At 45.6% G+C, this 23905-nt stretch overlaps 1 pseudogene; it reads left to right on the top strand.

The window, feature by feature from the left end:
* The window catches only part of LOC149345751 (uncharacterized), a 124098-nt pseudogene that overhangs the window by 96627 nt on the left and 3566 nt on the right, over positions 1-23905 (top strand).

Raw genomic sequence — 23905 nt, forward strand, 5'->3', positions numbered from 1 at the left:
TGAAGTGTAAGTGGTTTGTTTGGTTTAGGTATGAATATTACCTTCGCGTGGCGCCAGGACTGCGAGAGGTTACCCTCCCTCCAACACTGGTTGCAGTATTTCGTAATGTGGGTGATCGATTGGTCATCCAGATTACGGAGCATGGAGTTTGTGATTTGGTCTCCACCAGGTGCGGATTTGACACGGAGAATCAGTAGGGCCGCTGTGGATTCCGTCTGCGTGATGTCGGTGTCGAGTGTTGGATTTGCTTGTCCTGTGTAGTGGGGTAGAGGTATGGGGCCGCCTGGAGATGTGTACATGGTTTGAAGTGTGTCTAGATGGGTGTCGGGATCGTCAACGTGTTCATGTGTTAGGCGTGTCGCGTGGTGCTGTGTTGATGATTTGGTGCTCAGTATACTTCCCTTTATGCTTTCAGGCAGAAATTGGCAAATTGGTTTTTGAGGAAAGGAATTGGCGCATTAACGTGCCGAAAGGAAAAGTGGAAGTCTCCGCAATAATTTCGACTACATTGGGATTTTTAACGTGCACTAACATCGCACAGCATACGGGCGCCTCTTGCCTTTAGCCTACAACGAAATGCGGCCGCCGCGGTCCAGTTCGAGCCTGGGTACTCAGGCTCACTAGACGAGCGCATTCACCATGAGCCACCGCGGCGGGTTTTCAGGCGTTCGCAGAAAATATTTCGGGGGAAGCGGGCTAGGGGCACTCGGGTATCTGTCACAGCCGGCGTCGTAGCTTCGGCGGAAGCGGTTGTGTCAACGCGCGTCGGTTCCGCCGCGGTGGCTCAGCGGTTACGGTGCTCGGCTGCTGTCCCGAAAGACGCGGGTTCGATCCCGGCCGCGGCGGCTAGAATTTCTTTGGAGGAGAAATTTTAGAGGCCCGTGTACTGTGCGATGTCAGTGCACGTTAAAGAACCCCAGGTGGTCCAAATTTCCGGAGCCCTCCACTACGGCGTCTCTCATAGCCTTAGTCGCTTTGGGACGTTAAACCCCAGAAACCAAACCAACCAACCAATCTTTCCTCCCGAATGCCGTTGTGCTCACTGATTCCCAGAACGCCTGTCGCAACTTCAATAACGGATTCCTTCGCAGGTCAGGGTTGTCATTGCTATCTAAGCATCCACCCAGCCAAGCCTGAGTCATCTGGTTTCCCGGTCACCTGAAACTACCAGGAGGAAACGAAGCCGCTCACAGGCATGCCCGAGCTCTTCTATACCGGGCGTCTCCCCTTGATGACCATGAAGGGTGCCGCGACCAAATAGGCTTAGCACTGTATTGTGACAATCTCGCGCCATACAGAACAGCCAGGAAGGAGTACCCAACACCACATAAATTCCTCAATAAGTTAGTAGAGATCATCATTAGGAGACTACAAACCAACAGACACCCAACGCCAGCTGAGTTACACCAGTGGTACCCTACAATATACTCTTCGCAGTGCTCACACTGTGGAGAGGTAGCTAACCTGTACCACATGGTGTGGACGTGCCAGTTTAATCCTTTAGTTGACCCCATTGCAAACTCCTCAGAGGAGCAGTGGGAGGCTATTCTGCTCAGCGATGACGCTGACCGTAAGCACTGGCTGGTGGGGAGGGCCACCGCAGCAGCAACAGTAGTGGACTACAGGACTAGGCGGCCCACCAACACGTTCAAGAATATTCAGCAAATATGTTTTCAATCCATCATACCTCTCACATCTTACAACTCTCTTCTGTCTGCACGTGGCAGCGATTGTGGCTCAGCCCGATCTATCACATGGTGTGGGCCTGCCCCTCCAACCCGGCCATTCCCCCCATCCCCAACCCAACCCGGGAGGACAGGGAGGCGACCCTGCTCGGCTGCCACGACTTACAGGCACAAGCCTTAGTCGGGCGCACCCGTGCGGCGGCTACCGCCACTGGGGTCCCAAACTAGGGACCTCCACCTAGTGTTTGTAAGGATCTGTCCCTTACGGGCTGATGCAAACACCTCCTGTCCCTTCTGAATAAATGTTTTCGCCACCACCACCACCGAGCCAGTCCGCAGGCATGTGCACTTTGCTTCGTTTGCAACAACAACAACAAAATTGGAAGACAAGCTTCGCCTTTAGGAGTGGAACGCGAGAGTGTGTTGCATCGCTGCCAGGGAGTCCACGAAACGCCATCCCCGGTTCCACGCGGAGCCTTGCCCGTTGGAAACAGCTTTGAACGCAACGCATTTTTGAGAAGAGGAAAGAGTAATTGTCTCACATCTCGGGGTACACCTGAACCCCGCCGTAAAGAAAGGGAGGTAGGTGGGCGTGAAAGAAGAGGTAGAGAGAGAGAAAGTGGGGCCGTAATGAAGGAAACGAAAATTTGATTTGAAGAAAGGAAGTTACAGTAACTGACTCACGCATTTCGGTGGACACCCGAATCTCCGATTATAGGTCACCGGTTCGAATTCCTGCCGCAGGGTCGCTGACTAGTCAGTTTATGCTGCTCGAAACGCTGAATGGTATTACACCTTCTGGAACATTCTGCGGCGATCGGTTGGCATGATAGACTTTTTTCCGATGCGCGGTTCCGGCAGCTACAACTACAACGCTGATGGCTTTTCGACCGAACGAGCTGTATACACTGGTGCGTAAATGACTATGTAAGGGATACTGAAAAGAGCGGCATAGAACTACACAAATAAGAGGTCATGCTCATAATCTCAACCACAACATATTGCATTAGCAGCTGCCGCTCAGTATCGCGTTGACACGTGGTGACCGTCATGTCATTTGTTGTTTTTTTAACCTTGACCCCAGAGTAATAGATATGCGGGTTGTGGGAAATCACACGCGAGCTTGGATGGACGGATGGACGGATGGATGGATGGACGGACGGACGGACGGACGGATGGATGGATGGATGGATGGATGGATGGATGGATGGATGGATGGATGGATGGATGGATGGATGGATGGATGGATGGATGGACGGATGGACGGATGGATGGATGGACGGACGGACGGACGGACGGACGGACGGACGGACGGACGGACGGACGGACGGACGGACGGACGGATGGATGGATGGATGGATGGATGGATGGATGGATGGATGGATGGATGGACGGACGGACGGACGGACGGACGGATGGATGGATGGATGGATGGATGGATGGATGGATGGATGGATGGATGGATGGATGGATGGATGGATGGACGGACGGACGGACGAACGGACGGACGGACGGACGGACGGACGGACGGACGGACGGACGGACGGACGGACGGACGGACGGACGGACGGACGGATGGATGGATGGATGGATGGATGGATGGATGGATGGATGGATGGATGGATGGATGGATGGATGGATGGATGGATGGATGGAAACAACTTTATTAAACACACACACAAAAAATCTTCCCGGGTGGTCCCCTACTGGTCCAGGAGTCCACGGGCTTGTGCTTCATGTGAAGCCCGATCCACCAGCCATTTCTGGCCGGCGGGCTCAGCGGTCTGCGTGGAGTGCTAGCCTTCGGTCACAAGGATGCAGGTGAGCAGTGGAAATATAAATTAAAACATGGACGGGGCACTCACGCATGATTTATATCGTGGCACAGGGGCGCGAGAGTCTGAACGTAACAGGTTGAAGCAGCAGTGTGTTCAGTTTGTTCGGATAGCCAATTGATACTTAATCGGGTGCAATAGAGACATCAGAACATAATAAAAGGATTTCATGATTGTTTCATTGTACTTAGTGACTAAATGACTAATTGTTAATTAGTAGTAGTTAAGAAGTGGGACTGCGCCTGACCTTAATTAGCACTAATTAAGCAGTGTACTAGTTAAGGCCACATTAACTATCACTAACCATACATTAACTAGTATGACGAAATGTGCAAGTCACGCTTAACTATCATTAACCATCATTAATAGCTAGACGTTTCTGGACGTTTCGTAGTTGTTGTGTCGAGCATAATTGAATCGTTTTAAGTAGTGAGCCGGCTCACTAATTGTTCGTAATTAACTTTTATCTATTAGAGTTAGTAATAGCCATATCGGTTTTTATAGTTTAGCAAACGCGATTACCTTTGGCGTTGTGGCTAGAAAAAATTTGGATTTTTTGACTAGTCACGTGCACTGGGATGGTTGCTTTGCCTCCATGCTTTTTGAAGACACATGTATTTTGGCAGGATCTATTTTTGCACGATGGCATGTATTTTGGCACGATGCTGTGCCACTGCATCTGCCGGCCTTGGCTACGCGATGTCACTGCATATTAAGATTCCCGGGTCGCCGAAATTATCCCGGAGACCTCCAATACGGTGCTTCTTCATTCTTTCACTCAGTTGCCATCCCTTCCTTCACGGCGCGGCTGAGGTGTCCGCCGATGTGTGGCAGAGTTAGGTGTCCTCAAACACCAATTTTCACTAGTTTTTCCCACCAGCACCAGTTTTCAGTTTTCATCGCTCGGATTGTAATCTTGCAGTGTTCGTTGGCCCCAGGGGAACCGTTAGATATGCGCGCACCTTTCTGTTTCACGCATGCATCAGGGCATTTGCTTTGGTCCCCCGACCTCCACCTCAGCTCCTCGAAAAGCTATCCGGCAGTGGCTCCGCGGCCGAACACTCAGTGAAAGCATACGGCCACAGGGTGAGGCTGGGGCAGAATGATCGGTGCGTTCGGGACTGGCCGCCGTTGATGTTTTAGCTCCGAGGTGGGAATAAAGGCTATGCACGCTAAGGGCAGCAGCTGGTCACAGGTTTCAACCGGTATGGCAGCTCCGGTATGGCAGGTTTCAACCGGTATGGCAGTGACTACCAGCTCTTGCCGCTACCTCTAAGTTCCAGTGGATTACCCGACGTCCCTATTGCCTCTGTCGTTGCCGTTTCGCGCTGCCTGTGCTGTGCTGCTCCTTCAACCTGAGCGGCCTGATCTCCTTGGATTATAGCACCTGGCAACTCAGGCTACATGATCACCAGACTACTTCTTCTCGAGTTTCAGTGTGTGTTCGTATGACCTTCAAATGCCCTTCGGACTTGCACAATTTCATAGCAACAGCCTTAAGCCAGATGCCGAAGCATACGTTGACTATGGCCAATGCGATGCTGTCTCCAAATTAGACCCGGGTTTGATCTTTGACCTTTGGTTTGACCTTTGAGAGGCCTTGACACTTCAATAGAATCGAAAGCATTTTGTTTAACAATACATCACGTGCTAGACTAGCAACAACAGCTACCGCTCGACCATTAAGCGTAACATAGGTAAACCGCTAAAATTGTTTTTGTTCTAGCGCAGGCAAGTGCTAACGCCCTTTTTGTTGTAGCCACAGCGTTGCATTCACGATAACCTTGACCGCATGCTCTGCTCCGCCGCTACGTTCAATGTTGTGCCCATTTGAAATCACTGGTTTGGTCGCGGTGTATTTTAATGCGGACTGTGGGAGTGTCCCTCACCGGCTGGGACCATGGCTCGCCGTCCCCGTTCTTTAGAAGGCGATGCCTTCAAGTTAAACTGAAAAACAGGCATAAATAATCTGTAAATCTGTAAACAATCTCTGGAGCTCAGTCGAAAGAAAAATCTGCTTTATATTGATACAGCTTAGAAGTGGACGAAGAAGAAGTGCTCCGCCACTCGCTTGTGACGAGGAAGAAGAAGGGCTTCGCCTTCTTGCTGTTGACCGCTCGGCAGACTGGAACAGTTCAAGTGTATCTAACGGTGTGCCGTATAATATTCGTGACAATATTATGATTAAAGTCGTTTCCTTGAGGTGTGAAATTAACAGCTTACCTAACTTTAGTATGTTCCCTTTTAGAGTACGCTTGTTGTTTGGAATCTATGTACAAACAACTCAATCAATTAAATTAAAGTAATCTTGAGGCAAGGAGCAATATTTATCATTTAGAAATACAACACAACGGATTCAGTAGCGACCATATTACCTAAACTGAATCTACCGAAACTGTCCCAACAGCGAATGGTGGCTTGGTTAAGGTTTCTTCCCTCGATGTACACAAAATAAAAATAACAACAGAGCATAAAAACATCACGTTAAGTCAGACACAGTCACTCTAATCAAATCATGTATCTAACTGTGAGAGCAGAGATATTTAAATGATTTTTTGCGCAGAAAACTGAATCTTGCAGCTCGTTACCAGGCGAAACTGCAAACATTAATTTCAAGCAGAAATTTCAAAAAACTGCATTGAATTATCTTGCAGTGAATGGCAGCTCTTAGCCCCAAATGTTTATATTGTATTCCTTGTTGTGTATTAAACCTACTGGTCAAGATGGCAAGCACATTTTTGTGCTTGCCATCTTTTCTTTATCAAAGTATGTATTGTTATGTGCTCGTTACCTTATGTAGTGGTATGTATTGTGTGCAGCAAAGATATTTCGCCCATATTCCTCAGTGCATTTGTGCCTTTAGTGTGTAACGATGTAACCGTGTAGAACGAAATGCAGTTTGTGACGGCCCTTTGGGCCAATAGCATCTATAACAACAACAGTAATAATAATAGTTTATTTCCGGGCAAATGTACATGATAATAACCAGCCCGCTTAAGCACTGATGCTTGTGAGCGTGGCTGGGCAGTACAGATGACTGCATCAGGACGAAGCCATACGCAAACAAAAAAAAAACATAATATTGTAAGCACATAAATGTTCAAACACAGATTGAAATTTGAAGCACCGAGGCTCGAAACAAGGTATTAAGGCATAGCATAGTGTATTAACAAGATGGTATTTTCAGTATTTTCATCATTTCACATAAAAAAGTCAGGAAATTTTTTCAATTAAATTATCTTTTCAGCACTACATATAAAGCAAGAACACTTTACCCCATGAATTGTCACACAAGGGCAGCACACAAAAAGCATATGATGCCATTCATTTGACTGCACAAATGACCGTATATATGCCTTAATTTCTGGAACAGAGGTGAGTATGTTATCGATTTCAAATTTGTTCAAACATGAAGGTACATAAAATGCGGGGGTTCTCTTTCGATAGTTAGTGTACACACGTGGAATAATAAATTTCTTTATGCGGGGAAATGGTCTTGATTTTATGTTTCCCACTTTGAAAGAACACGAGAAATAATGTTTGTATAAAAGATCAAATAAAATCTTCTATGAATAACATATTAAAACGAATCATGCTACATAATACATGTCCACTATGAAACTGTGTACTATATGAGAGGCTGCATGCAATTTTTCTTCAAATACTATTTATTACATTTCTTTTGTATTTGGATGCGGAACCGTAAATAGCAAGACCATATCTTAGTACCGATTCACCTAAGCTTTTATACACCATTTTCAGTATAGGTGCTTCACATTGCGACCTCAGGAAGTGTAGATATGCACAGACCATTCTTAGTTCTGTTGGAACTTCCGCGATATGATTATTCCAAGATAGTGGGCTGTCGAATGTCATTCCTAAGCATTTTGAGCTGTCTACTAGTACTACTAGTACTAGTACTGTCTGCTACTACTACTAGCTGCGCTGTCCACTGGGATACATGAACAACTCTCGGAACATGAGAGATGTAAGTAAATTGCATTGGTATCTTTTATCACTATGTGGATTGCGGACACATATAAAGTTTGTTTTGGCTTTGTTAACGACTACTGCGTTCCTTTAAAACCACGCTCTATATCTGTTTGAATTATACCTCCAAGTTTGTTATAAGGTTTTCCAGGTAGCACAAGGGCCAAATACAGCTTGGATTGCAGCCATAAACTGGCAATTTCATTAATGCACATATTGAATAAGAGGGGTCCTAGGACCGACCCTTGAGGTAGTAGTAGTAGTAGTAGTAGGAAACTTTTATTGAGATCTTTTAAGAGATTCGCCGATTCGAAGCCTCCTTCGTCTTTCGTGGCGCCGGCGACTTGAGGCTTCTCTTCAGCAAGGTTGGGCCCCTAGTCCAGGGCTCCACTGAGTCGCGCTGCATCAGTAGCGTGCCGCACTAAGGCCCTTTGGGCCGCGAGCTCGCTGCTGGTGAGCCGGCTCTCCCATTGCTCCGCACTCGGGAATTCGTGTTGGTGGAATGCTTTATTTCGTTCGCACTCCCATGTGATGTGGTATAGTGTGGGTGTGTCGCCGCACCAGGGGCAGTTTGCTCTGTATTGTGTTGGTGACATCTTGTTATAGATGTACAAGTTGGGGAAGGAGTTTGTTTGTAGCCTACGCCAGCCGACTGCTTCCTCCCTCGTGAGGGCTTTGTGTGGTGGTGGGTACTTGAATCTAGTCCCCCTGTATAGTTGTAATGTCTCTGTGTATCCCCCCTCGCATGCGAGTAGCTGAAGCTCCAGAACATCTGACATGCCTGCTCGGTATGTAAGCCCTCGAGCTAGGCTGTCTGCTCTTTCGTTCCCCGCTACGCCTGCGTGGCCTGGGACCCAGATTATGTGTTGTATGGGTGTCTCCTCAGCAGAGGCTGCTGCCCCACTGATTATCCTGAGGGCCATGCCGCTAATTCTGCCCTTCGTATAGTTTTTACACGTGTCTTTCGCGTCTGTTAAGATGTCTAGGGATCGGCCTTTCCTATAGCCTTCTGCTACCGCCAGCGCGACGGCAATTTCCTCGGCCTCCGTTATGCCCACGACCTCCACTGAGGCGCATGTGGCCATGTCTCCTGTGCTATTAACTACCACCGTAGCGGCTAAGCGCTTCCCTGCATGTACGTACATGGAGGCGTCCGTATAGACTGTGTTCTCTGATCGGCCTAGCCTCCTTTCTATCTGCTCGGCCCTTGCTTTTCGTCTGTCCTCGTGTAGGTTAGGATCCATGTTTTTAGGCAGGGGTCCTACACTAAAGGTCTTTCTAAGGTCGTCCGGTACGTCCGCGTATCTGTCTACCAGTCCGCACGTGTTCCGACCCAACCTTCTCATGAGCGCCCTTCCCGTAGAGGAGCCTCTGAGTCTGATGAGTTGTGCCCCCAATTGACCCTTGAGGTAGTAATATCCAACAATTTACTGTAACAGTCACCTATTTTTACACAATGTTGTCGCTCTTTGAATTAACTGTAAAAGAATGACTAGTAGGGCCCCCTGAAACCAAAATTATTTAATTTATGCAGCAGAAGTTGATGATTACTTGTATAAATTGCTCTTTGAAGGTCAAACAAAGTGTTAGAACAATATAGTTATGGTCAATTTCGGAGCAGGTGAGATCATCAGTCTTCTAAAAGGCAAGTCGTGTTGTAACCTGGTCGAAAGCCGTATCGGTCATGGCTTAGTAACTTATACTTTTGACAGAATGACACTATATTAACATGAACAACTTTTTCAAAGATGCAGGCAATAGATCAAAAGATAGCTATTGGTCTGAAGTTATCGTAAACACTTTGTGATCCTTCCTTAAAAAGGGGCCTTACTACGCTGTTTTCAGTTTATTATGAATGTGGCCTGTTTTTAAGGATTCGTTACTGACGTGAAGAAACTGCGCATTTAGTAGTGTTAATAATAATGAATTAATTAATAATGTAGTAGTGTTAATAATAATGAATATACGAATAAATCATAAAATAAGCAATAAATTAATAAAATAATAATAAATTACACTGTACCTGTCCCAGATAGGCGCCGCTTCATGGAGGGTCAGGGGGCATGTTAATACACGAGGAAGGCGTTTCATTCACAGTTAAGCCTTTCCAGCGACCTACAGCCGATGTACCTTGCCTGCTCGCTATCGGCCTCTCAAGCTGATGCCGCCTCACCTGTTCGTACACGAAAGGTGTTTCCTCGGGCAACTAAATGATGGACGGCGAGAGGATCTAATATGTGCAGAGATAGTACCGTCAACGCCCACGCGCGTGCAGACTTAGTCTCTGCACCAACCTGAATCAAGAGAGGAGACAGTCTGGTTGCCCACCGTCCTGAAGTCGTACTCAAACGGACCCTGTGGCGCCCTGTCAGCGTAGCATGTACAGGTGAAGTCACACACGGAGAGCGCATACCTGCGCACGCTTCACGATGTTGGCGCACCTCTGAACTATACCGGTATTACCGCAGTATATCCAAGGAAGGATTGCTCAGGAATTTTCACCGCACTGGGAATTTGTCTGTGCACCCGGAGCGCGTTAATTGAGTTTAATCAGTGTTCAGAGCTACCCAAAGTGAAGTTGCGATGAGCATGTTCTGCAGCAAGTATAACTGAAATTTTAAACTCTACCACATCAGTCGAAAAAGTTAGATAAATGCATAAGGCCTTAATGGCTGGCCCCTCATTCGCCTGCACCAGTAGGCGTCTAAATGCGATAAACAAAAAAAAGGATAAGCTTTGTCACTGAAGCCATAGAGATCAATGCCGATGATGCTTTATTTTTCGCTTATTATTAACAGTATGAGCCCAGCATTAAAAGTCATCTCACAAAGGCAAATGTGTACATAAATCGGGTTGCACATATATTCCGCAGCAGCAAAGCAAATCTTTATTTCAGATGGACACAACTCATCGTCACCCCGTTCCAGGAACGACACGTTGCGTAACGCATCACGTCTACACGCTTGGCACTGCAAAGCACCTCAAAATAACAAATATATATGCGGATCAGTACATACGAGAAACCTTTAATCAGTTCAGCGTGATTTTGCCACCAACGATAGATAGCATCCATTTGCACCAATGTTCATCTAATCTTTAGTTGCCCTGTACGCATTTAAACAAAATTTCAAACTTTAATTCCTTCTCGCTTTTTGTCCAACTCTCAGTGCCATGATCAGTAAATAAATAAAGGTATTTATATCTGCACTTTGTAAAGCATCACCTTATTGCGTTATTATTAAAACTTCCTGTTGGGGAGTTGGTAGTTCATATTGAATTAGAAATATTATAGCGCAAACAAAGACACGGACAAAAAAGAGAGGAAACACACACACAAGCGCTAACTGTCAACTGAATTTATTCGGTGAAAGCCACACCTTTTATAGGTGTGTGTGTTTCCTCTCTTTTTTGTCCGTGTCTTTGTTTGCGCTATAATATTTCTAATCCAATATTGCGTTATTAATACATGAATACCTAGCTACGTGGGCTCAAGCATTATTAGCTCATGCAATGAACGCAATGTAATTATCTGCTGTGCTCGTATTTGACTTTCATTTCGCGAGGTTTTTTTACCGTTGATCGCATTTCAGTAAGAGTGAAGGAATGCAGGTAATCAGACATCGTCAGGGCTACGTGTCTCATGCAATCTACAGCTGCGCACACTGCCACTTGGAACACATGAGACGCACTAAGGGCTTGCTCAAAGACCACTGGGACCATGATCGCAAATATATTTTTTCATCCGGGTGCCAGGGGAAAGGGTAAGCATTGCGTCAGTGTTTGTCACGACATATGCTTCCCTACAGATGACGCGTGTGCGTGATTAAGATATGCCTGACTACGAAGATGCGTTATGAAGTTATATAACACATATCAACGAGTAGTGACTAAATATTGCCAAGTTATACGATCTGAGACTCAAGAAACAGTTTACGATGAGCTACGTGCTGAAATGCTGCCACGGAATATTCCAAAACAACCACCTGACGTCCATTGTACAACGCCACAGCCATGACGAAGTGACGGTCATTTCCAGGCAATTGTGCCGTTGACGAAAATGCGCCAAATACAGTGCCAGATTAGTGTGGTTTATGGGGTTTAATACCCCAAAGCGACTAAGGCTATCAGAGACGCCGTAGTGGAGAGCTCCGGAAATTTCGACCGCCTGGGGTTATTTAACGTCCACTGACATCGCACAGTACATGGCCGTCTAGAATTTCTCCTCCAAAGAAATTCAACCGCCGCGGCCGGGATCGAACCCGCGTCTTTCGGTTCAGCAGCCGAGCACCATAACCACTGAGCCACCGTGGTGGCAAATACAGTGCCAGATGACGCATGCATTAAATGGTTCCAAAACTTGAATTTTTCGGCAGTTCTATTGTCATTTGCTCGGCGGCCACTTGCGTCAACACCCAGGGTAATACTCACTCCTCTTGAATTGCGGGATCTTTTGACATTGGGCGCGATAAAAGAAATCAAGTCACAGGAATGCCTCATACAAATAAAACAGGATAACTAAGGAATCAAAAGGAATAAAAAGCGCTCACTCCCGTGCACACCCAAAAAATAAACAGCATCCCTTGCAACCTCTTCCTTAGGCTGCAGTCACCGTTCCTGGGCCTAATTGCGCTCTGTACTTAAAAACTACTCCGAAACTTTGTTCGCAGCACTTAGCGAGGTAGATGTAGCTCAAAGACGAATAATGCTTATGTTGTAGCCACTTGTTAAAGGCATTACTTCCAAATAATGGGCGCCAGAATTGGCACAAAGCAAGCTCAATGGAATATCTGTTCGATTCATAGGCAGACAGATATAGCCAATTTGCTTCGGCAGTGCTTTGCGTCATTCGCAACTGAGCGCACTATCAAAAAACACGTATTTCTGAGCAACGTACAAAATAGAGATAAACAGTTTTACGGCTCCATCTCTCTCTTAAACCGTAAAGCACGCGTTAGTTTGAGGAAAAACAGTGCTCGACGAAAGCTTTGAAGATACCAATACAAAAAATGCCGAGCCCCTCAGGTAAACTAGTCGTACTTGTAGCGACCAGAGCAGCGGACGACATACTTCTTTTTAGCGCTGCTTTCATTTGCTTCTTCGAAAGCAGATGATTCCTTCTCCCCACCAAACGTTAGTTTACGAGCCCTGTTGGTGCGCATTTAAAGTCTCTTTTTTTCCTTTCGCTTATTCCTGTATTTATTCATCCATGCCTCCGGTGTTCTGTACGCAACAGCGACGTTTCTTCGTTAGCTCTCCGCGACGGGAAACGAATTTTCTTCGCCTTCATTGTCTATGACGTCTGTGACGATGATATGGAAGGCGAAATGGCTCGGAATAAATATTTGTGTATAAGCCGGAACAATTTACGCGCTTTCATTTTACATAGGTTGCCAGCACTCGCTCATTCGCTGAGACGTCGGCATTCATAGCTTCGGAAGTCCTCTTCTTCTCATCCCGATTTTAGGGCTCCGAAAATATCTGCGACTCTTCCGCGCGCATGTTTTTGGCAAAGTGGCTGCGCTTCCTGCATACTTGCTTCCCTGTCTTAAATGCAAAAGCTGTCAAAACATCTAAAATATTGAAAGTTTTCTTTAGTTTCCCCATATATTTGTTTCGCAGATGATAATAACATCAAATAGCAATGATTACAATATTGAATCGCACAATATTTAATTTTCGGTACAGCCAAGTTAAAGGGCAACTGCACCACTTTTTTGGGAATTCCACAATATTCGAGCTATATAGATTGTACGTAAAGCATGAGAAGTGTTTTCGCACTAGCACTTTAAATAGTGACGTAATCGACGATTGAATTTGCGCTTCTTCTCAGTGCACTGGAGAAATGCAGAGAAGTTGAGCAGGACGACACGGAAGGCATGATTTCAATTCACCGCTGTCGTCAGCCACAACCTGCCCTGACTCTTTGGACGCAGCCAAAAAAATATCGGAAGGATTTGGCTTCGGTGGCGTTTGTTTTTCCATCACAGAAGGAGTTTGTGCGTTGTAAATGTACCGATACCTTCGATGACCGCATCATGCTCCCCCACTTGGCGTTGTGCGCTGCGGAGAAGCTTGAAGGGTGTCGAGGTTCTAATCAGCGATTACTTCACTATTTCAAGTGCTAGCTCAACAAGACTTCGCATGCTTTACCTGCAAGTTTCACACATTCGACCCTCCTAGGCTCGTTTATTTCTAAAACATGTGCAGTTTCCCTTTAAGCACTTTAACGTATTGAAACAGCCCATCAACTGCGCTATCTGCGCAATTAGATGACCAGCATTTACTCTCCGGCTGAGGTCTCCTAGGAACCATATTCCCGAAAAGTATTTCTCCTGAGGCCTAAAATGGCGTTGTCTGTTAAACTTAATATGTATTGCTTTCTTAAGTAGTTTATTTCTTTACCAGGAAATGATATACAAGGTTTTTCATGGTTCTTATTAGCAAGATGTTTTTACTGAGCCATTTGGAGAGTAAATGCATGCTGTTGTTCGCACATGAATCAGTTGTGCTTAACTAACTGGTTGTATGGAATGGATTGTGTTCGTCCTCGTACATAATGAAAACATGAGAATTCACGCGAGTGAGAGTATCATTTACATAAACAAGGAAACGAAGTGATTCTAATGTTAAGCCCTGTGAAAATTAATTTATTTTGATGCTGAAATATGCATTCATATTATTCGATACGCGTTATGAAATAAACATGTATCAAATTACCCGTTAAAAGTTCAGGTGCGACGCCTCGAACACAACATTTTAATGACAACGAGAGTAGCAGAGTAATAAGTCGCGAAGTATAGAATTGAAAAGTTTTTCAGGTATTCAAAGGACAATACATTTGCATTTGTAGTTTCCCTTACCAATTGCTATATATGTCGTGTAAAGAAATGCTTCTTTGTGTGCATGAGCTCCTGAATCCCGTGCTTATTTTTGTTAAAAGTTGGTAGTTTTTAAAATGTGGCAGCTCTCGGTCTGAGATAAAGCACGAAAAGAATATTGATATTAATTTTAGGAGTGATATTTTCAGGCAGAGAGAAAGCCTGTCGATTCCAGTTTCATTGATTGTGATTGTAACTCAGCGAATTTTTGATGTGAGGGGAAATGTTTCTCAGGTAATTGAAAGCATTAAAAACAACGCATGAATTTTAATACTGTATTGATTGTTTGCTTCTCAGAGGAAGAGTGCCGCGAATGTGTAATAGCTTCAGATGGTTGAAGTACACTCAAAAGCTGTATTGTCTATGTCAGCAAACATTCGCGCCATATGATGCATTGCGTTTCAACTTAGAGACAACAATCGGTTGCTACAGGCAACCAATGGCTAATTACAAGATGAAAACCGCCATAGCAAGAAGCAAAAACGCCATGAAGGCCTTAAAGAAGGCGTGAAACTCAGCAGCTTGGTTCACTCGAAGATCGCCACTTGCATTTCTACCTGTTTCGTACCTGCATATTCGATAACCCGCTTTCGCCCCTTTCAGCAGTGAAGCTTCGTCTATTCTCCTCGGAAACTCGCGGTATCCGCGCAAAAAGGGATAATTCTTGCGGACGGGAGTCACAACCCAACTCGTGCTTAAATGTTCCGTCGACTGCACCAAGCCACCTCCCCATCTGAGCACAAAGCACCTGGGCCACATGATTGCGAAGCATACGTGGTCCTCCTGCCGAGCGCATGAGAAGCATTCTCTCAAGTCAGAAAACAGCAAATTATTTGTTTCTTTGCTTGCTTGAAACGCTGGACCTAGCTCTGAGTAAAACCTGCTTGTGGTATTTTCCATCATAATCATGGTGTGTGTAAACGTGCCCATCAGGATGCATGGGGTAACTCTTCGGTGGTCCAGCGCATCCTCAAGTGCTTGGATAGTGTCGATGTCGTCAGGTAATGTCTGTAGACTAAGCCTTGAAACAAGCTCTCTCCGGAAATAGCTCGACAGGGGGAGTACCGCCATCAGCCACACGCCGAAGACTATGCCTCTTGTCGACACTGAACTTGGTGTCCGTGCAATTGGTAACGAGCTTGCGTAAAAGGAGGCAAGATGCAGCATCAAAGCATCAGCGACTGCGGTCGCTATCCCGTCATTTGTTTCCTTCAGCTGAGCTACTGCTGCCACTGCTGAAGCACAAAGCAATGCCGCTAAAAAAAGAAATAACCCGAGCTTAGATCTCACCAGGATACCGAAGAAAGAGACCGGGTCAGGACGGCCGCTTTTGACGTAGAATGTTTCCTGTGCGGTTACGACGCCAGGCGGAACAGCGAACCTCATCGCCAACCATTTGTTCGCCACGAGAATTTGTCCGCAAATGTCATAGTGACTATTGAAAGCATGCTCGTAAAGAATCTCCCCGTCTCTGTAGAAAGTTCGCAACACTGTGACGTTGTATAGCCCAACTGTGTTAAGCAGGAACTCAAATTGCCAAAATTTGGAACACAAGCCCGTTGCTTGCCACCGAAAGCAGCCGATGTGGACGATGCTGTTCCTGAGTTCAGTGTGCTTTACCCGACTGGCACTGCGGGCTTCCGAACGGCCGCCACAGCCCCGCGACTAGAGAGACACGCAAACAGTTCCGCCTGGCCCCAGAACTTCTTTCTCGTTTGCAGCACTTTTCAGAATTTCGTCCCGGCGGCAGGAAAAATTTCTGGCCTTAAACTGTGATACGAAGCGGTTAAGCGTGTTCCGTACTTCGCTGTTCTCGCCGATCACTAGCCAGTCAACTAAGTAGGTTGACTGCGGGAAACTCAGAGTTTGTCCAAGAAATGCTGAATCATTTTGACCGAGGCTTTGTAACATGACGTTCGTCTTGATTCCTATGCGCCTGTTTCCTGTCACGTATCTAAGGAAGTGATCACTCGGGAGTTTCCATAATGCAACAGGCCACGTTACTTGACTAAGCAACCAATGGTCCTCGGCGTCCCAGTGTCCTTTGCAACTTATCAGCGCAGCATGGTCATGCTTTGAGATGTGTGACTCAAGCGCACGTAGAATGTGTGCTCTTTTTTCTTTGTGCCATGGAAATGCTTCGATTACAGTTTCCGTTTGAAAAAAAACATCAACCAGCAAATAAAAAAATATATTTGAGATTTGTTCACCATTTTCGCACCGTTGCCGTATAAGACGTGTGCTTATGTGAAAAAAAACGCAGCTTCCTCCTCAAATAGCTTCTGCCTTAGATATAATAACTAATCGGCAGTTACCAGCAGCACAATGCTTACAGCAAAAAAGGTTCCTCTACATCTTGTTGAATGTATATGGGCTTCAACCTTGCGATGGATATTTCGAGTTTTCTTTTAACTTCTATTTTTTACATAATCTAGCAGTATGTTTAACTCAACCGTGGAAAGTGGTCTGATAAAAAAGCCATGGTGGCTTTGGATTGTTGAAGCGAAGACATGGAACAGAAATGACGGTCTAAAGGAATGTAAACTGGCACTGGGTCGGAAAAAAAGAGTAGCAGCTTAACTTGAACCAGCGATAAGTTTCTCTGCGGCAAGGTTATGCGTTTCTTGGTTCCAAGTAATAGACACTACAGTTCCATGCAGTAGGAGCACATACTATTATTCCACATTATTTTTTCTTATTCATTCTGCGGCGGCTGTTGCAGGTAAGTGGGCTATTGTCTTGCCTTGGTGGTGGTCAAGGGGTCTTCTTCTGTGTAGTGCTCCGGTTCTAAGCGCAAGCCTAGGCGGAAATGACGTCGTCCCTTCTTCGAGGAGATATCAGTTGTACGTAGCGGAATCAAGACACAGTATTCTTGAAAGGGCATACTTTGTTCCACCGGGACATTACTTTTTGGCCAGGCGCTCTTCTCTCAGCAGTGGATTTATCCGCACTGTATTACACAGCGGTGCGAAAAGACATCAACGCGCTGTTGACGTCCTCCCTGTAAAAAGGTCGACTCGATTCTCATTACGCGGACCAATTGACCCAGTATTGAGCGTGCATCGTCCACCCCTGGCTCTTCTGTACCAAGCGGAAGGTGGCGCAGTTGGCGTGAGATACCGATGCTACGTACATCAACGCCAATTTACATCTACTTGCTTCATATTCCTTCAAGAAAATCTTGTTTTTGAGAAAAAAATCGATACCGGAGAGGTCATCACTTGCCCCCGCTATAATACTGAAAAGCTTTCAAGATTGCCTTTAATACACCGCTCAATATGTCTTGAAACACATCCAAGGTGAAGAAGTTGAGGTGCTCGCTTAGAATAAATCAATGCGCCTTCACACACGCCACCCACAGTGAAGAAGCATTTAGTGTACTGTGTTCTTTCCGTTGACAGAGTGTAGTTGAGTCTAATTGGGGTACTCCCCGCACCACTAATGTATCGCGGGTTGTTTCCGTTGACAGCGAACTTTGAAATTTTTTAGAAAATGTAGCTCCCACCGCCCCTTGTGTGTTGCAGCAGGTATTGAGGTGTATATTAAGAAGAGAATCAAAAGAAAGGTCCAGTGCTACTAACCTGTGAACAATATCCAGTTAGAGAAAGTGAAATGACATTGCTTGCTTCATCTGCATATTGCGCTCTTTCGCCGTGTGATCGCAGGATTTACGGGCATTGGTAGCAATTTAAAGAGACTATGCGACGAGAATCAGAGCCGTGGTAGTCTAATCAGAAGACGATCTTGTCACCATAAATTGATTTTTATGTTGGCGTTGTACGCTCTTTTAGTAGAGATGTGATCAGAAAATGACTTATCAAGTTCATTTTATAAGGGGCCTTGCCGCAAAAATTATGTTTGATTGCTTTTCTCCGGCAGTGGATATAAACTGCGGTAAAATATGGCGTAGATGTACAACCCGAGCGTCTATGAACACAGCGGCACTTTTCTCGGCAAGTATGTTGCACAAATAAATTTACTGCCATTCTCTTGTAGTGGACGTAAAGCAAGACATCACCGAAAATTTGATTAAAAATCGCACTTGTAGGAGAAATAAAATTAATCAGTACGTCCCATTGGGCTAGTTGGTTAACAAATATATTTACAATTTAGCTCAAAAAAAAGGACAGGGAACTTCAGCAGCCGTGTCCTGCATTCTTACATGTCCTTCGTTCCTATATCGCCAAATCACCAAGAATTGAATGAGAAACTGAGCATTGGAACGAAAGAATTTTTTGCACTCAAAACAAAATGACAATCAAAAGGGCTTTTGCTGCGGAAAGATTCGCATTCATTGTGTGTTTCTACATGTCCAGGTATATTATTATGCAATTGGTTTTTGCTAGTTACTTTGTTCACGTTGTCACAAGAATCTATTTGGCGCTAAATCCGAGTAAAAGGCATAAATATAGAGATGCGACCAACCTTCACCTTTAATATTTAAAGACTTCTAATAACATATTCATCAGCAGATGTTCTGGCGCAAGCCGGCTGCTGTGGCAAGCAGTAACTTAGAACACGGGCTTTGGTGCTCAAGCACTGGGAAAAACCTATTTCCAAAACGGTGTATGCCTAAAGAGGTGACTGTTTGCAATGAAACACTTGTGATTGTACATTAAAACTCCAAATCACATTGTAATGCTGTGTTGATCCTTTATAAACAAAAAATATTCACTTTAAATCTAACGACCCAGATAAAGTCCGTTGATTTTGCTTCCATTTGCCAAACCATGTTTCCAATGCCGCAGGACTCATACATCGCACCCTTTGGATGACATTCCTTTCGAAACACGATTATATATGTGACGTTGTTAAATAAGCAAGTAAGAGACAAACGATCTCTTTTATTTTTTTTGCTACTGTATTCCTCGCAGGGACAAAGCAGTTTCCCAAACCATGAGCTTTTCCAGCTATTTGGCTAACCCTGCGTTAGCGGGAATTCCAGCTAATTTGCGTGCACTGCGTAAGGGAACTTTACGAATGCCTTTCGTTGATAATGCTCCTCAACAACGTGCTTGTTCAGGCTGCTTGGTCACTCATAAAAATTTATTACCATAGCTCACAAGAGAGAAAAAAATCGAGGACTGAGCGCCCTTTCCGTTATTTTTTTGTTCCATAAGATAATGCTCATAGACAGGAACGGGCTGCAGTTCGCTCTCCTACAGGAATAACCTCTACAGGCACAGATGTCTCATGCACACGCCATCTCTTCCCGAACTGGAGCTCCCTCACGTTTACGATTTTCACGGAGGACATAGCGCACTTTACCAGATGGTGTGCACTTAGGGATCAATGAGCGTAAGAAATCCATGAGCTACTTGCTGTCATCATTTCTCATTTAAGAATAAAATTACTTTTAAGCTGTCACCAAGAACGAAGCAGATTTCTGCCGCAGCAGCGGTCTCAACCAGCAGTCACCAGCGATAACCACCACGCGAAATAACTTGATGAATGCTCACACACGCGTAACAAGTTTTGTGATGCTTATTGTGACGGTTCGTTTTCAGTGAGAAATGAACGCAAACCAAGTTCTCGTAAAATATTATAACGTTTCGAAACCTATTTGGTTTCCTTTTCAAATCTGACTGTGGGCGAATTGCAGATTAGCTTTTTGTGCAAAGGTACACTCGACTCCCACTTCACTGAACGCAAACCGTGGGTGTAGATGGAAGTGTTCCGTGGGAGTGATTAACATTCTCCCACATCTGTTGAATGTGACATCATGAAAGTAGCTGCCGAGTAATGGGTTCGGTAAGGAATTTTACTCGCGCAAACGCGGCTTTGGCGGCACAGCGCCATGACAGACGGTATTTTTGTATACTTAAGATAGGGTCAGTGACCCATTCCCAAAGCATACCCGGTAGCGCCCGACGTCGAACCCTTCACCTGTTGAATGCGAGGTGGATGCTTAAGCCACTAGTCCACCGCTGTGGTTAATTAGCAGCCTGCTCAGCGGTTGTAGCCCGGTCTCCCGCACAATCGTTAAAATAAATGCTATGTTGGCATGCCTCGCAATGGCGACCATCGCGCTTCGTTTTCTGTTCATTTGTTTGATATAAGTTTTCATCTGGTTCACCCTCTTCGTGGTATTCATGGTTTCATAAACCTCAGACGTCGAGCACTCAGACAAGGGAATTTTGCATGCCACGATTTGGGGGGCTTCTTTAAGTTGACGGTTTTTCGGCACGGAAGGCCACGTCCGATGGTGCCAGTCGACTTGTGTAGCATTTGCACTCCCTTTCCAAAAATATGGGTCAAGAATTCGCTCTCACCTTTTATGTATGGAAGACATACGTGTTTTTGCCGCTGGTGTGTGCTTAGGATAGGAGTTGAATATACTTTTCGCGGGTATTTTTTTGTTTCGGATGACATATCGAATGGTGATGATGGGTTAGCGGTTAGTACCTAATTCACTAGAATGCGTATTATTGTGTTTGGCGACTTCTATATTGTTACGAAGAAGATGGAGCTGGCAGTGGCGCGGGACTATTATTATCATTATTATTTTATTTTTCCCCATCATTATTTTCTTGTTGAACATTTTGTGCACCTATCAGTTGCCGCCTGTGTCTTGGCCAATCCCCCGCAGTGGGTACGCGCCATTATCTAGAGGAAAACAACAACAACAACAACGGAGCGCTCGCGCTTGGCCAGCGGCCATTAAATCATCTCTTATCCAACGTTCATCACGCCTCATTCTTCGGCTGGCCGCCATGTTACATTTGGTGTGAGGTGCTGGGGTCCCTTCATCGCCATCCTGGTCACGGAGCTTCGGCGTCCTGCGCCTGCCGTGGACGTCGGCCGTGAGTACCCGGTCCGCCCCCCACGGCCCGCCCGACCTGTACCGACCTCGCCGCTTACCCCAGCCCCGTCCCCCGCCCGGACAACAACACACGACGACCCAAGATCCGACCGACCAATGACCCGACCGACCCAAGACCCTGCCCACACATGAGGCCACCGCCCCCCTGCCCCTGCCGTTCGGTGCGTCCAAGGACCTCGGCCGTCAGCTCCTGGCACCCTACGGCCCGGATGCTTCGTGGACCGGGACTCATCCGCCTATCATCTCATCCACCGTGGCGGCCACCACTTCATCACCTTGCCACTACTTTTCTGCAGTGAACGCCATCGCTGAATCACGCATCCCTTCGTCCACGTCTTCCTCAGTTTACGATCGGGACGATCCCTCGGTGGCCCCGGGTAATGTTACGAAGAAGACGAAGCTGGCAGTGGCGCGGGACAGAGCACTCGCGCTAGGCCAGTGGCCATTAAATCATCTCTTATCCATCGTTCATCACGCCTCATTCTTCGGCTGGCCACCACGTTACAATATGGCTTTCTTACGTTTCAGTTCTTTTCATCCTGACAGCATGCGAGGTTTGCAGGCAGAAAAATGCGGATTTTTGCGGAATCACTGTTACACTTCACTTCCCGGTGCACTGAACATGCGTGCACAAGTTTCGCGACGTACTCGATTGCGATGGGCTGTTTTTTCGTTTGTAGTGAAGTAATGCGTCGTCGGGGCATTGTATTCCTGTCGTGTATTCCTGCTTTTAGAAGTGAAAATTTCTGCCTTGTAGTTTAATCTTGCTTCTATCACTAACCGAAAAACTTTTGTTGTTAATCTCGCTTTGTCGGCTTGCGAAATTTCTTTTCTTAGAATTTCTCCTTACCTCAAGACTTCCGTATTTTTGGGGACCGGCAATAAACAAATCTTCTTCTCAAACAACAGAATGTGGCTCCTCCAGCGCAACGAACGAATATTCTTCCAATATAAACACAGCTCGGGCGAAAGAATCAGAAGCTATGGCTGTTTTTTGTCGGGCTGTAAGAGTGTAAATTACCCGCTTACATATTTTGCGCTAATGAGGCGCGACTGCATTATACTCCCGCCAAGACTAATCTCTCGTAGATAAAAACTTTGCTTAGATAAACTGCAGCTTAAGCCTAAGCTGGGTATAGCTTTATTATGCAGGGTTTGTTTCATGGCCCGCCGATTCCAGTGTTCTTTCGGTAACCAACGAGAGCAGTGAATAAAGCCGGTATAAGCAAGTCCAAGGCTCCATATTTATTTCAGTTTGTTCTTGTAATTAAATTTTAGTGTATTTAATAAGGAGAGTTTAGCTATGAAGCATTTTCTTGTGGCTAAAAGATCAGTGGAGAAATCAATGCAGGCGCATGTCCAATGCCGACTTAAAATATACGCTACAATACTGCAACTATGTTACCATGCGCTACCAGGAGCAAAGAAGTCATGGTATCTCGTGAATGAGTTCCAGCTTGTCCAAATGTTTGCGTTTAAGTTAATTGCCAAAGCGGTACACATATTATGTCTGAAATTTTACATACATTTGAACGACAATGAAGTTTTCTTCCGGAAGACTTCGCAGCAGCAGTGAGTGGACTTTGACGGGATACGGATTAGCGTAAGTTATATGACCGATCCCTAGTTGAGGTAAATGAAAGACTTCCAGGAAACGAGTACGTAGCAGCGTACAGCAGATTGTCCGGTCATGAAATGAGTATAGGAAATTTTACGTGTAGTGCCACACGAGCTGGCACAAGACAGGACTTGTTGGAGGCGAACGAGAAAGGGCATTGTCCATTGTTGATGAGTCCAACTTAATGATGACATCCTAAATGTTTGCTCAGGATATCAGAAATCAGGCACGGCATACGTGGCAGATCAGGGGAAGATTTGAAAGCCGGGAACGGGGTGAGGTCACCCCTGTTCTAGGTGTATGTCTTGTGACAAAAAGTTTGAGCAGTGTATGGTGGAAATGGCTGTCTTCTCCTTAGCCTCCTTTAAGAGTTACCCAAAGGCGTGCCACCGTTGGAGCGGCACAAAGGACTGACAATATAAACTTCGTCATACAAGTAATTCAGTTCAGCGCATATGATGTTTTGGTTTCACCTTTTTATTGACGCACTGGGCACGCTGTTAAGATTGATCACGTATAGGCACACTCTTACACAAAATTATTCATGCATATTTCCAAGAAACAACGCCCATCTTTGCAGGTGAATACAACTGGCAGTAACAGCACCACAAGAAGTGCACACTTAGATGAATATTGTGTCCTCACGCTTAAATCTGAAACGCACTAACAAACAGCAAAGATTATAACCATGAGTTCACTGAAATATTATTACAGACAATGGATGCCCTGATTTTTATTTAATTACCAACAATCTCGCTCGGAATTTATTGTGCTTTTCCCTTAAACATTTTCCCAAGCGAAAAATAATATGCATGAAGCTTGCATGCATGGTTCAGCATGAAGGTGAACCAGGATAATGGGTTCAGATTCAACAGGCGGCATGTAGTTGTTTGGCCTGCTGCTAGTCACGCTGTACACCATGGTTCGGGCCGAGTCCAAGACGAGTTAGTTGTTGCATTGCTTAAGACTGTTATCAACACATGCACTGCTCTTGCTGGACGCGGTGAATGCTATCCTCCAGTTCTTCACTCGCGAGCACAATGGCTACTCTACCCACATCACTCTGAGAAGTCGGT

The sequence above is a fragment of the Amblyomma mixtum genome, chromosome 4 (assembly GCF_055824585.1).
Source record: "Amblyomma mixtum isolate Tamu chromosome 4, ASM5582458v1, whole genome shotgun sequence".
Taxonomy (NCBI): Eukaryota; Metazoa; Arthropoda; class Arachnida; order Ixodida; family Ixodidae; genus Amblyomma; species Amblyomma mixtum.